The sequence below is a fragment of the Dreissena polymorpha genome, unplaced genomic scaffold (genome assembly GCF_020536995.1).
Source record: "Dreissena polymorpha isolate Duluth1 unplaced genomic scaffold, UMN_Dpol_1.0 chrUn059, whole genome shotgun sequence".
Lineage (NCBI taxonomy): Eukaryota > Metazoa > Mollusca > Bivalvia > Myida > Dreissenidae > Dreissena > Dreissena polymorpha.
Window position 1 is genome coordinate 170419 of NW_026273373.1, and position 15708 is coordinate 186126.

General features: G+C 31.1%; 1 long non-coding RNA gene across 1 annotated transcript; it reads left to right on the top strand.

Moving 5' to 3' along the window:
- Positions 1-943: 943 nt before the first annotated feature.
- LOC127863919 (uncharacterized) lies at positions 944-11191 on the top strand. The gene is made up of 3 exons (XR_008041246.1): positions 944-1143; positions 10494-10539; positions 10939-11191. It is a non-coding gene; the product is annotated as an uncharacterized LOC127863919 (long non-coding RNA).
- Positions 11192-15708: the final 4517 nt, after the last annotated feature.

Sequence of the window (15708 nt, forward strand, 5' to 3'; positions counted from 1 at the left end):
GGACCATGTTTTATGATCAGAATGCATATACCGTTTTCTAAATATGCATTCATTATATAATATTATTGCATAAACTCTATCTATAATGCCCTCTGGCGGGGTGCAGAAACTTGGCAAATAGATGGCTTGAACGGGAGAAATCGTGTATTAACAATGCGATTCACGTGCCGTTCAAGCGCTGTTATGTGTTTTACATATCCATAATCTGGTCTACGCGCAGTTACTTCCCTTCTCCAGCCTTCGACGACTTTCCAAGCATAATTGGGGAACTGAATAAGCACCAGTTTCCTCATGCATGCAGGGACAATGACGATTTCAATCCACTTTTCAAGTTACTTGTATACCATCTGCACTCTCTTGACATCAGCTTTATTGTATTGGCAACGTCATTGAAGTTAAGGTTATTTACTCAACACTTTCAAAAGACTATGCTCAAAATGTAAGTGTTTATGTACCTTCAACGTTCCTGCTGTAAATTCCAAAATAATTCCTCATTTCTTACTTTACGCTGCTGCATTTCAACTTTGCATTAATCCACTGTTTAAACACATTTTAAATCGAAAGCTGCCTATCCGAAAGTAAAGCCTCGACATTTCGGATGATCACCGAGTGAGGCATATCTAAAACACAACCTTGAACTGTATTTAAATAATCGAATTATTTTGTCGATGTCGAATGAACAAAATATTGTTTTCAATGTTATTGAAAATTATTTTGGTATGTGTGATTTGTTTATGCAATAATAGCGAAAATACACATTTCTCGGACATGATCATCTGCCGGCGCTCTCAAAATCCGTTCCTGCCCTCGTGCCTGCGGGCGCTCTCAAAATCCGGAACGGATTTTTTGAGCGCCCGCAGATGATCATGCCCTTGAAAACGTGTATTATCCCTATAGTAAAACTCTAGTTGCTCCAGCATTTATTAAGGATAGAAATGTAATATTTTAAAGTACATGTAATCTAAGTGATCATAAACGTTAACACAATTCCAATAGTTGTTACATCTTTTGCATATTTTATTTCAGTTTTCGTGAATGTATAATTATGCATCATGATGGATTTCAACATAGCATACAACATCGTTTGTCCAACGAAAAGGAGTCTGTACTATGGGGATGCCCTTAATACAGCATTAAATCGAAGTACGTGAAAGCTTTTATTTTTGTCGTCGGATGATTTAAGTTCAACTTATATAAATAAATTAGTCTATTACAATGCATTTAGAAATAAAAACATTCAACCTGAAATAGAACATCACCATTTAACTAGATTTTAAATTAAAAATCCAACTGCTAAGATGAAATAGTTTATTATTTTTTATGTTTCGTCATATTAATACTGAAATAAATTTGCATAAAATTAATCTTTTTCTTAAACAAAGTTTTTTTTATAATCACATCTGATTATTCATTCTCAGACATCTAGTTTTATTATTATGTACTTTTATATACTTTCCTAGCATTAAGTTGCATTTTATACAGTGTGCAATGTTATGTTTGGTTTTATAAATTCATACTGACTTACTGAAGAAAAACAACATATGAAAACAAGCATTTGTGTTGTCATTTTAGTATATTAAGGGCTTGTAGCAGCAATGTGATCACAATTTTAGCTTCTGCTAATCTCTGACGCATTTGTTTGGTTTTCTTCTGAAACAGTATTATGTTGAAGAATATGAACGCATTCTCTTAATGGAGTCAAATTATAATAGCTGGACATGACAATTAACGATATATATAAATGTAGATTTTATGATTTTATTAAACACCCAACAGAAAACAAACATCAACATATTCAACGCATATTGTAAATTGTCTTCATTCACTACTTACATGTTCTCCATAAATAATTTCATCATAGCATTGTAACTCTCATTTAAACAAAATACTGATTCTGTTATCGAACTACTCTTATGTGATATGCATAATAGTTACGCCTGAATATACATACATGTACATGGAAGGCAAGTAAATAAACTTGTAGGAATATATACATTTTACCGTAATAGTTTAATTATTATGATTGCATGTAATTTACACACTCACTCTGTCTATGTCTGTGTACATCCAGCATTAGTGGGATTTTTAAACAAAGTGTTTTGTGAAGTATACTAATGTAAAACTTCCGCTGCTCCAGCAGCACAGCATTCACATCAATAACTTTTAAAACATATTATGGGGTTGCATACTTTATGTTTACACATGTACACCCTGTAATCCATTCAGGACCATGTTTTTTGTTCAGCATGCCTATAGCGTTTCTCTCAACATGCTTTCATTATGTAAGAGTAAAAGTCTAGTTGCTTCAGCGTTTATTTAGGATAGACATGTTATGATTTAATGTACATGCAATTTTTGATAATATGCGTTAACATAAATTCAAAAGTTGTGATATCTTTAATTATATTTATTACCGTTTTCTTGCATGTTTAATTATGTACCATGATGGTGTTCAGCATAGCATACAAGTATTTCTCCAACGAAAAGGAGCCTGAACTATGGGTATGGCCTTTAATCAGCATTAAGTGGAAGTACATGAAAGCTTTTATTTGTGTCGTCTTTCAAAACATTTTCGTGGGGTTTTATAACTTTTGTGCGGTCGTGTATACCCTGTAATCCCTTCAGGACCATGTTTTATGTTCAGCATGCATTTAACGTTTTTTAAATATGCCATCATTATATAAGAGTACAACTCTAGTTTCTCCAGCCTGTATAAAGGATACAAATGTTATATTTTAAAGTACATGTTATTTCTGATCATGTACGATAACACAAATCAACAGATTTGATAACTTTTATATATTGTATTACTGTTTTTGTGAATGTATATTTACGTACCATGCTGGGTTTAAGCATAACATACAAGTACAGTCCAACGTAAAGGAGGCCTTACTATGGGTTAGCCCTTTAATCAGCATTAAGTTGAAGTACCCGAAAACTTTTTTGTTTGTCGACGGGATAATTTATGTTCATGTTATAAAAAGAAATAAATCTAAAACAATAATTTTGGCTTCAAAAACGTGTACACCTTACATTGCACATTTCCATATAAAAAGATGCAAAATTAAAAATCCAACTGCTGTTATTTTTATGTTCAGCATGCCTATATCGTTTTCGCAATATGCGTTAATTAAAAAGGGTAAAACTCTTATTGCTCCAGCGTTTATTTAGGAAAGAAATATAATGTTTTAAAGTACATGTAATTTCTGATTATGTATGTTAACAAAATCCAAAATGTTGTTATATCCTTTATTTATCTTTTAACTGTTTTCGTGAATGTATAATTATGTACCATGATGGATTTCAGCACAGCATACACGTATTTGTGCAAAACGGAGCCTGTACTATGGATATGCCCTTAACTCAGCATTAAGCAGAATAATATAAAAGCTTTCATTGTTAAAGATCTCAATAATTCAGGGTTGATTTATACATAAACATATATATATAACAACTATTTGTGGCAACAACACCGAATACAAAACATAAAGCATTTCAACATTTGAAGATATGTCAAATTAAAATCCGAATACAAAGCTGTTTGTTTATTTTAATGTTTCGTCTAATGCAAACTAAAATTAATTTGCAAGCATTATTTTTTCAACAAATGCTTTCCATTACAATCATATTTGTAATCACAGATGTCGGGAAGACAGCATCGCCAAGTATCTAGTTCATAATTAGATCTGATAAGTCATACTCAGACGGATAACTTTTTGTATATATTTTGCAGAGTTTTCAGAATTAAGTTGCAGTTTTACCTAGTGTACAACGTTAGGCTTGGTTTGTTCATACGGACTTGCTTGAGGAAAACAATATCCTGACACAATTATTTTACCGACAATATTATAGAGTAAGCACGTGTTTCAGCAACGTGATCAAAGTTTTAGAGTCTGCAAATTGAATTGATGTATTTAATTTGGTTTCCCCTAAACCAGTATTTTGTCCAAGTATATGAACGCATGCGCCTATATTGTCAAAAATCAATTGATGTTACATTATCGATATATGATGAATGTACATTTTGATTTATGATGTTATGTTTAGTAACAGACAACACACATGCACACGTTTACGCATATTTCAAATGGACTTGAAACAATACTTATTTTTTTACTACTTTAATAATATCGCTTCAATGGATGCATTTCTTTTATCTATTTTTATTCATGTTAAGTATTGGGATGGATCACACCTTCAATATCACATTACCATTTAAACAGATGCAAAATTTAAAATCCAATGGCTTAGTTGAACTAGTTCATAATGTTTAATGTTTCCATATATTAATATTGAAATAACTTTGCATAAAAATAAATCCTTTTCTTAAACAAATGCTTTCTCTTATAATCACATGTGAAACACCGATGTTGGGAAAATAGCATTGTCAACAATCTATGTCATAATTTGATCTGATTATTCATTCTTGGAGAGATAGCTTTATTTTTATGTATTTTTATATACATTTCCAGAATTAGGTTACCTTTTCCACATTGTGCAATGCTATGTTTGGTTAAATTCAGTCAAACTTGCAGGAAGAAAAAAGTATCAATACAAAGTGTTGTGTTGGAATTTTATTATATTAAGCGCTTGTCGCAGCAATTTGATCTACGTTTTAGCTGCTGCTTATTTCTATGATGCATTTAATTGGTTTTGTACTAAAACAGCATTATGTCAAAGAATATGAACGCATTCTCGTATTGGTGTCAAACTAAAATATATCGATATAACAATTAACGTTATATAATAATGTAGATGTTATGATGTATGTTGTATAAAAAGAGAAAATCATCAACATATTCACGCATATTGTAAATTGACTTGAAACACTTCTAATGTGTTTTCGAAAAATATTAACCTCATAACAGTGTAACTCTCATTTGTACGAGAATCTGATCCTGACATCGCCGTATTCTTATGTAATTTGCATACAGTGTATGCCTGAATAAACATATAAGGTATTGACATAACAACGCATGTTAGAATATATACATTTTACCATTATTATTTATTGTTTGCTAGCGTATACTCTGTTATCCATTCAGGACCATGCTTTATGTTCAGCATGCCTTTAACGTTGTTATGTTTTACCGCACATGTAATTTCTGATCATGGACGTTAGCAAAATTCACCAGTTGTGATATCTTTCATACTATTATATTTCATTACCGTTTTGTGAATGTATATTTATGTACCATGCCGGGTTTCAGCGTAGCATACAAGTACTTGTCCAACGAAAAGGAGGCTGTACTATGGGTATGTCCTAAAAACAGCATTAAGTCGAAGTACCTGAAAGCTTGTTAATCGTCGGATAAAATTTATATAAAAATAAGTCCTCAGCAATGATTTAGGCAACAAAAAGTACATACTTTAAATAGTACATCACCATTTAAACACATGCAATAGTTAATCAATGTTTATGTTGAGGCATATGAATACTGAAATTACTTTGCATAACCATACATCCTTATCTTTAACAAATATTTTCTCATATAATAACATGTGTACACACAGATGTTGGGAAAGTAGAATTGCCAACAATCTAGTTTATAATATTATCTGATTCTTTTATACTTAGACGGATCGCTTTAATTTTATGTATTTTATATACATTTTCAGCATAAGGTTGCATTACTCACACTGTGCAAAGCTATGTTTGGTTTTTATTCATTCGGACTTGCTGGAACAAAAAAAAAAGTATCAATAAAAAATTGTGTTGGCATTTAGGGCTTGTTGCAGCAACGTGATCAAGGGTTTAGCTTCTGATAATTTCTTTTATTGATATATTTTTATCTGAAACAGTATAATGTCGAAGTATATACACGCATTATCTAAATATGTCAAACTAAATATCTTCATATAAAATATAACGATATATAAAGAATGTAGATTTTATTATGTATTTTTTTATAAAACACAAACAAAAAATGGTTAACATATTGACCTATATTTAAAATAGACTTGACTCACTACTTCTGTGTTCTGGATACATATTAACCTTATAGCTGAGCATTGTAACTCTCATTGCGCGAAATAATGATTTTGATATCGCCTTATTGGTAAGTAATGTGCATACAGTGTACGCTTGGATATGCATACATGTTAAGCAAATAAAAAACGTATGTAGGAAAATATATTCATTTTAGCATAATATTTTAATTATTTTGCTTGCATGGACAAACTGATTATTTCCATGCGTGTGTATTTCCAGCACTTGGGGATTTTAAACACAGACCTTTTTTAAAACACATGCCAGGGGTTGCAAAACTTTTGTTTATACGTGTTTAACTTGCAATCCATTCAGGGCCATGTTTTATGTTCAGCATGGCTATATCGTTTTCTAAATATGCGTTCATTATATCAGAGTAAAACTCTGGTGCTCCAGCGTTTATTTATGATAGAAATTAGTACATGTAATTTCTGATCATGTAAAGATTCCTAAAGATGTGATATGTTATATTTATTTTATTACCGTTTTCGTTAATGTATACTTATGTACCATGATATTGTCAGCATAGCATACACGTAATTGTCCAACGAAATGGAGGCTGTACTATTGGTTAGCCCTAAAATCAGCGTTTTGTCGAAGTACCTTAAAAATAATTCAAAATACAAATCCAACTGCTTAGATGAAATATTTTATTAATATGTATGTTTTGTCATATACATACTGTAATAACTAAGCATAACAATAAATCCTATTCTTAAACAAATGCTTTCTAGTATAATCACATTTGTAAATACATATGTTGGAAAAGTAGCCTTGCAAACAATATAGTGCATAATTGTATCTGTTTCTTTATACTTAGCAGTATATTTATTAATGTATTTTATATATATTTTCATGTTTGGTTTATTCATTCGGACTTGCTGGAAGAAAAGAAATTATAAATAAAAAGTTGTGTTATGTCTTTTTGTATAATAAAGGCTTGTTGCAGGAACGTGATCAAAGTTTGAGCTTCTGATAATTTATTTTATGCATTTATTTTGTTTTCTACTAAAACAGTATTATGTCGAAATATCAGTACGTATTCTCTTGATGGTGTCAGATTAAATATCTTCATATAAGATTTAACGGTATATAATACATGTAGATGTAATGATGATTTTTTTTTAATAAAAAACAAACAGAAGAAAACGTGGCATATTCACGCATATTGTAAATTGACTTGATTCACTGCTGGTGTGTTTTCTATAAATATTAGCCTTATAGCATTGTAACTCTCATTTGTACGAAATACTGATTCTGATATCGCCTTATTCTTATGTAATATGCATACAATGTACGCCGGAATACACATATATTGCAGTCAAATAGAACCGTTGTAGGAATATATACATTTCACCATAATAATTTATTATTTCGCTTGCATTGACAAACGGATTCTTTCGATGTGTGTGTATTTCCATCATCAGGTTGATTTTTAAACAAAGCGCTTTTTACAACATATTCTGGGCTTCATAATTTACGTTAACACGTGTATACCCTGTAATCCATTCATGTTTTATGTTCAGTATGCCTATATCGTTTTCTAAATATGCGTTTATTATATAAGAGAGAGAAAAACTCTTGCTCCAGCGTTTATTTAGGATATAAATGTTGTCGTTTTAAGTACATTATTAGATCTGCTTATTCATTCATAGAAAGATATTTTTATTATGTATTTGTATATACATTTCCAGCAATAGGTTGCATTTCCACAGTGTGCCATTGCTGGAAGAAAAAACATCAACAAATGAATACAACGTTTTGTGCTTTCATTTATTTGTATTAAGGGCTTTTTGCAGCAATATTTTAGCTACTGATTATTTGCCGTTAGAATGTATGTTGCTTTCTACTCAAACAGTTTTATGTCGAAGTATATGAACGCATTCTCTTTATGGTGTCAGATTAAATATCTTCATATAAAATGTAACGACATATAATAAATTTAAATTGTATGATGTTTTTTTTAAATAAAAAAACAGAACAACGTAAACATATTCACGCATATTGTCAATTGACTTGATTCACTACTTATATCTCGATAAATAGTAACCTCTTAGCATTGTTACTCTCATTTGTACGAAATATATCACCCTGTTATTATGTAATATGCATACAATGTACGCCTTAACACGTATATGGTAGTCAAATAAAAATACATGTAGGAATATATATATTTTACTATAATAGCTTATTATTTCGCGGGCATGAACAAACGGATTCTTTGAGTGAGTATTTCCAGCATTAGGGGGAATTTTAAGCAAAGCACTTTTTCGAACATATTCTGCGGTTGCATACTTTGTCTACTCGTTTATACCATGTAATCCATTCAGGACCATGTTTTATGATCAGCATGCATATACCGTTTTCTAAATATGCATTCATTATATAAGAGTAAAACTCTAGTTGCCCCAGCATTTATTTATGTTAGAAATGTCATGTTTTAAAGTACATGTAATCTATGTGATCATGAACGTTAACACAATTCCATAAGTTTTGATATCTTTAAGGGGGCCTTTTCACAGATTTTGGCATGTTTTGAAGTTTGTCATTAAATGCTTTATATTGATAATGTAAACATTACATTTTAAAAGCTCCAGTAAAAAATCAAAAATAAAATTTAAAAAAGGAAACAAAAGTAGCCCGCAGCAGGGCTCGAACCAGTGACCCCTGGAGTCCTTAAGTTAAATGCATTAGCCAACTGAGCTATCCTGCCAATCATACATAATATGCGTATTTTATACCTTATATAAGCAATCTTCGTAGTTTTACAAATTTAAACGACAACAAGAGACCTCTCCAAATTATTCAATCGTTTCGCGTTGCAACGCTTTATAATTTTAAGGTTTTTAAATCGTCAAAAGATGCATATTATGGCTATATTGGACCGTGACAAATGTTCAGTAATACTGTTTCCTCACAAATATCATAACTTAACCGAACATTTGGGAATCTGAAACAACTTTTTTCAATTTTGTCAATTTACCAAACCGTGAAAAGATCCCTTTAATATATTTAATTTCAGTGTTCGTGAATTTATAATTAAGAACCATGATGGATTTCAGCAAAGCATACAATTATTTGTCCAACGAAAAAGCGTCTGTACTATGGGTATGCCATTTACACAACATTAAGTCGAAGTACGTAGAAGCTTTTATTTTTGTCGTCGGATGATTTAAGTTCAATTTATATAAATAAATAAGTCTATAACAATGCATTTAGAAACAAAAACATTCAACCTGAAATAGAACATCATCATTAAACTAGATGTTAGATTAAAAATCCAACTGCTTAGATGAAATAGTTTATTAATTTTTATGTTTCGTCATATTATTACTGAAATAACTATGCCTACAAATTTATTTATTTTCTAAACATTTTGTATCTCTATTATCACAGGTGTATCACAGGTGTAAACACAGATGTCAAGAAAATAGCATTGTAAACAATCTAGTTCAAAATTACATCTGATTATTCATTCTTAGACAGTTTTATTAATAAGTACTTTTATATACTTTCCCACATTTTTATCACAGTGTGAAATTCTATGTTTGGTTTTACAAATTCATACTGACTGGAAGAAAAACAACATATAAATACAAAGTGTTGCGTTGTCATTTTATTACATTAAGGGCTTGTAGAAACAATGTTATCACAATTTTAGCTTCTGCTAATTTCTATAACGCATTTATTAGGTTTTCTACTTAAACAGTATTATGTCGAAGAATATTTACGCATTCTCTTTATGATGTCAAATTATAGCTGGATATGACATTGAATGATATTTATAAATGTAGAATGTATGATTTTATTGAAAAAAAAAACAACAGAAAACAAACGTTAACATATTCACGCATATTTTAAATTGTCTTCATTCACTTCTTACATGATCTCGATAAATAATTTCCTTATAGCATTGTAACTCTCATTTGAACGGAATACTTATTCTGATATCGCCCTACTATTATGTAATATGCATAACGGGTACGCCTGAATATACATTCATGTACATGGTAGGCAAATAAAACACCTGTAGGAGTATATAAATTTTAACATAATAGTTTAATTATTATGCTTGCATGTAATGTACGCACTGACTTTGTCTATGCCTGTGTTTATCCAGCATTAGTGGTAATTTTAAACAAAGTGTTTTGTGAAGTATACTAATGTAAAACTTCCGCTGCTCCAGCAGCACAGCATTCCCATCAATAACTATTTAAACTTATTCTGGGGCTGCATACTTTATGTTTACACGTGTACACCCTGTAATCCATTCAGGACCATGTTTTTTGTTCTGCATGCCTATAGCATTTTCTAAATATGCGTTCATTATTTAAGAATACAACTCTAGCTGCTCCAACGTTTATTTAGGATAGACATGTTATGATTTAATGAACATGTAACTTCTATTAATGTACGTTAACAAAATTCTTAAAGTTTTGATATCTTTAATTATATTTATTACCGTTTTCGTGCATGTTTAATTATGTACCATGGTGGTTTTCAGCATAGCATACAAGTATTTGTCCGACGAAAAGGAGCCTGCACTATGGGTATGCACTTAAATCAGCATTAAGTCGAAGTACCTGAAAGCTTTTATTTTTGTCGTCGGATGATTTAAGTTGAATATATATATATATATTAATTAGTCTATTACAATGAATATGGCAACGAATATGTACAAACCTTCAATATCACATCACCATTTAAACAGATGCACAATTTTAAAATCCAACTGCTTCGTTGAAGTAGTTTATTATTTTTTATATTTCGTCATATTAATAATGAAATAACTTTTCATACAAATTAATATTTTCCTTAACCAAGTGCTTTCTCTTATAAACACATGTGTAAACACACATGTTGAGAAAGTAGTATTGTCAACAATCTAGTTCATAATTAGATCTGAGTATTCATTCTTTGACTGATTACTTTATTTTTATGTATTGTAGATACATTGCCAGAATTAGGTTGCATTTTCCAAAGTGTGCAATGTTTTGTTCAATACATTCGGACTTGCAGGAGGAAAAAAAGTATCAATACAAATTGTTGTGGTGTTATTGAGCTTTACTAAGCGCTTGTTGCAGCAATGTGATCAACGATTTAGCTGCTGCTTATTTCTATTATGCATTTATTTGGTTTTCTAAAAAAACAGTATTATGTCGAAGAATATGAACGCATTCTCGTTATGGTGTCAAATTAACATATCCTGATAAAACATTTAACGATATATAATACATGTAGATGTTATGATGTATTTTGTATAAAAACAGAAAAAAACATCAACATATTCATGCATATTGTAAATTTAGTTGATTCACTACTTATTTGTTCTTGATAGATATTAACCTCATAACATTGTAACTCTCATTTGTACGAAAAAACTGATTCTGATATCGCCGTATTCTTATATAATATGCATACAGTGTATACCTAAATATACATACATGGTATTGAAACAAAAAACGCATGTAGGGATATATACAAATTCCATAAAAATTAAATTATTTCGCGTGCATGTACTAACTGATTATTTCTATGTGTGTTCATTTTTGCATTTCAAGCATTAGGGGGAATTGAAAACAAAGCGCTATTTAAAACATATTCTAGGGGTTGCATAATACGTTGATTATAGGGTAAAACTCTAGTTGCTCCAGCGTTTATTTAGGATAGAAATATAATGTTTTAAAGTATATGCAATTTCTGATCATTTACGTTTTTCAAAATTCAAAATGCTCTGATATACTTTATATATTTTATTGCCGTTTTTGTGAATGTATAATTATATACCAAATGCGATTTCAGCATAACATACAAGTATTTGTCCAACGAAAACGAGCCTGTACCATAGGTATGCCCTTAAATCAGCATTAAGCAGAACAAGGGCTGTTTGTAAAACATGCATGCCCCCCATATGGGCTGTCCGTTGTAGTGGCAGCCATTGTGTGAATACGGTTTTTGTCACTGTGACCTTGACCTTTGACCTAGTGACCTGAAAATCAATAGGGGTTATCTGCGGGTCACGATCAATGTACCTATGAAGTGTCATGATCCTAGGCAAAAGCGTTCTTGAGTTATCATCCGAAAATCATTTTACTATTTCGGGTCACCGTGACCTTGACCTTTGACCTTGTGAACCTCAAAATCAATAAGGGTCATCTGCAAGTCCTGATCATCTCCTATGAAGTTTCATGATCCTAGGTGTATGCGTTCTTGAGTTAGTCATCCGAAAAAACCATTTTACTATTTCGGGTCACCGTGACCTTGACCTTTGACCTAGTGACCCCTCAAAAATCAATAGGGGTCATCTGCGAGTCATGATCAATCTACCCATGAAGTTTCATGATTCTAGGCGTATTCGTTCTTGAGTTAATCATCCGGAAAACCATTTTACTATTTCGGGTCAACCGTGACCTTGACCGTTGACCTAGTGACCCTCAAAATCAATAGGGGGGGGGGTTATCTGCAAGTCATGATCAATCTACCCATGAAGTTTCATGATTCTAGGCGTATGCGTTCTTGAGTTATCATTCAAAAACCATTTTCTACTATTTCTGGTCACCTTGACCTTGACCTTTGACCTAGTGACCGCAAAATCAATAGGGGTCATCTTCGAGTCATGATCAATGTACCTATGAAGTTTCATGATCCTAGGCCCAAGCGTTCTTGAGTTATCGTCTGACAACCACCTGGGGGACGGACCGACAGACCGACAGACCGACCGACCGACCGACCGACCGACAGACCGACATGAGCAAAGCAATATACCCCCTCTTCTTCGAAGGGGGGCATAAAAATATGAAAGCTTTCATTGTTTGACGTCCCAATAATGCGGGGTCAATTTATACATAAACATAAATATATTACAACGTTTTTTTGGCAACACATCGAACACTAAATAAATATTATTTCAATACTTGAAGATATGTACAATTAAAATTCCGATAACAAAGATGTTTTTTATTTTAATTTTAATGTTTCGTCTAATGCAAACTTAAATAAATTTGCAAGCATGAACTGTGTATATAACTCTAATATTTAAGCAAATTACGAAACAGATAACTCTTAATATCATTTTAGCGTCATACTGATACAACACATATTAAGATTTATTTCGTTACTATCAATAAAGTCATTTTAACATTTACATTTATGATATGTGTCCATGTATTTTTGAATATAGATTAAACGTTTTAAATTAACTTCCAAACATGTTTGTCAACAATATTCTAAATGTTTATAATTTGTTACCGTTTACGTAAAAGTATTTGTCCTGCAAAAAGAAGCCTGTGCTTTGAGTATGGCCATAAAGCATCATTACATGGAAGAATCTGAACGTTTTAATTTTTATCGTCTGAATAATTCAAGGTAAATTCACATCAAGAAATCAAAAATATAAGTACGATTGTGGAAAAAGGACCTAAGAGAAGTAAAATATCACTTAACAATTTAAACAGATGTAATTTAAAAATCCAACTGTAAAGCCGAAATAGGTTTCATGCATTCTTAAATAACTTTACAACCAAACCTTTCTTATTTGTATTTTGTATTTGGACAAAATATTGGTTCTGATATCGCCTTATTCTTATGCTATAAGAATTGAAACGAGGGTAAGCTTATAAATCCGCATGTTGGAATATATATTTATTGCCTTACTAGTTTAATAATTTCGCTTGTATGGACGTACTGCTTCTTTCTATTTTTATGCATTTTAATCATTTGGAACAAAAATAAACAAAGCGCTTGCCGCAGTTTTCTGCAGTTTTGTTTTGTAATTGTAATACATTGTTGTACTTTGCATGCCAGCTTTCTGTTCAGGTAATTTGTCACTTTCCTCACAACGACAAATTAAAATGTTATAGGGATTGTTGTTCTAAAATTATTTCTAGGAAGGCATAATATTTGTTTATACGTGTATACCATGTTATACAGTCTGGACCTTATTCAAATTCCAGTAAGCCAGATAATCAATTTTAACTACCAATCTCTAGTTGTTTCAGCATTTATTTATGATTGAAATGTAATGTTTTAAAGTGCATGTAATTTTGTATCATGTACGTTTACAATTTCCGAAAGTTGTTATATATCTTACATATATTTTATTACCATTTTCTTTAATGTAAAAGTATGTACCATGATAGAGTTCAGCATTGCATACAAGGACTTGTCCAACGAAAAGGAAGCTGTACTATGGGTTTGCCCTTAAATCAGCATTAAGTCGACGTACCTGAAAGCTTTCCTTTTGTCGTCGGGTAATTTAAGTTCAATATTTATAAAGAAATATGTCGTCTGCAATGTTTTGGCAACAAAAACGTTTACACCTTAAATAGCACATCACTATTTCAACAGATGATAAATAGAAATAATACTGCTTAGTTGAAACAGTTTATTAATTTTGAAGTTTCGTTAATTTAATACTGAAATAACTTTGCTTAAAAATGAATCTGTTTCTTAAACAAAACTTTCTCTTATAATCACATGTGTAAACACAGATGTTGGGAAAATAGCATTGTAAACAATCTAGTTCATAATACATTGTATAATTATATCTGATTTCTCATACTTAGACGGATAGCTTTATTATCATGTCTTTATATATTAATTTTCAGAATTAGATTGCATTTTCCACTGTGTGAAATGTTATGTTTGGTTTCATTCATTCGGACTTGCTGGAAGAAAAAAGTACCGGTTTCAATAAAAAATGTGTGTTGTCGTGTTGTTATATTAAGGGCTTCTTGCAGAAATGTGATCAAAATATTAGATTCTGATAATTTCTGTAATGCATCTATATTGTTTTCTACTAAAACAGTATTATATCGAAGAATATGAACGCATTCTCTTGATGGGGTTAACTTAAATGTCTTCATATACAAGTTAACAATACATAGTTATGTAGATTTTATGTTGTACTTTTTATATAGAAAAACATCAACATATTCACGCATATTCCATATTGACTTGATTCACCACTATGTGTTCTGAATAAATATTAACCTCACACCATTGAAACTCTCATTCGTACGAATAACTGATTTTGATATCGCCATATTCTTTTATAATATGCATAGAGTGTACGCCTGAATACACATATATGGTAGTCAAATATAAACGCATGTAGAAATAAATACATTTAACCATAATAGTTTAATTTTTCGCTTGCATGGACAAACTTGTTATTTTTATATTTGCGTATGTCCAGCATTAGGTGGAATTTTGAACAAATCGCTTTTAAAAACGTATTCATGGAGTTTCATAACTTTTGTTTGCTCGTGGATATCCTGTTATCCCTTCAGAACCATGTTTTTGTTTTAGCATGCCTTTAACGCTTTTTAAATATGCGATTATTCTATAAGAGTAAAACTCTATTTGATCCTGCCTGTATTAAGGATACAAATTTTATGCTTTAAAGTACAGGTAATTTCTGATCATGGACGTTAATAAAATCCAACATCTGTGATATATTTTTATTTCAAATTTTATATTTTATTTTTATTACATTATATTTATTAATGTATATTTACGTACCATGCTGGGTTTCAGCATAGCATACACGTACTTGTCCAACGAAAAAGAGGCTTTACTATGGGTTAGCCCTTTAATCAGCATTAGTCGAAGACCTGAAAGCTTTAATGTTTGTCGTCGGATAATTTAAGTTCAATTTATGTAAAAGAAAATACGTCTATAACAATTATTTTGGCAGCAAAAACGTTCACACCTTTAAA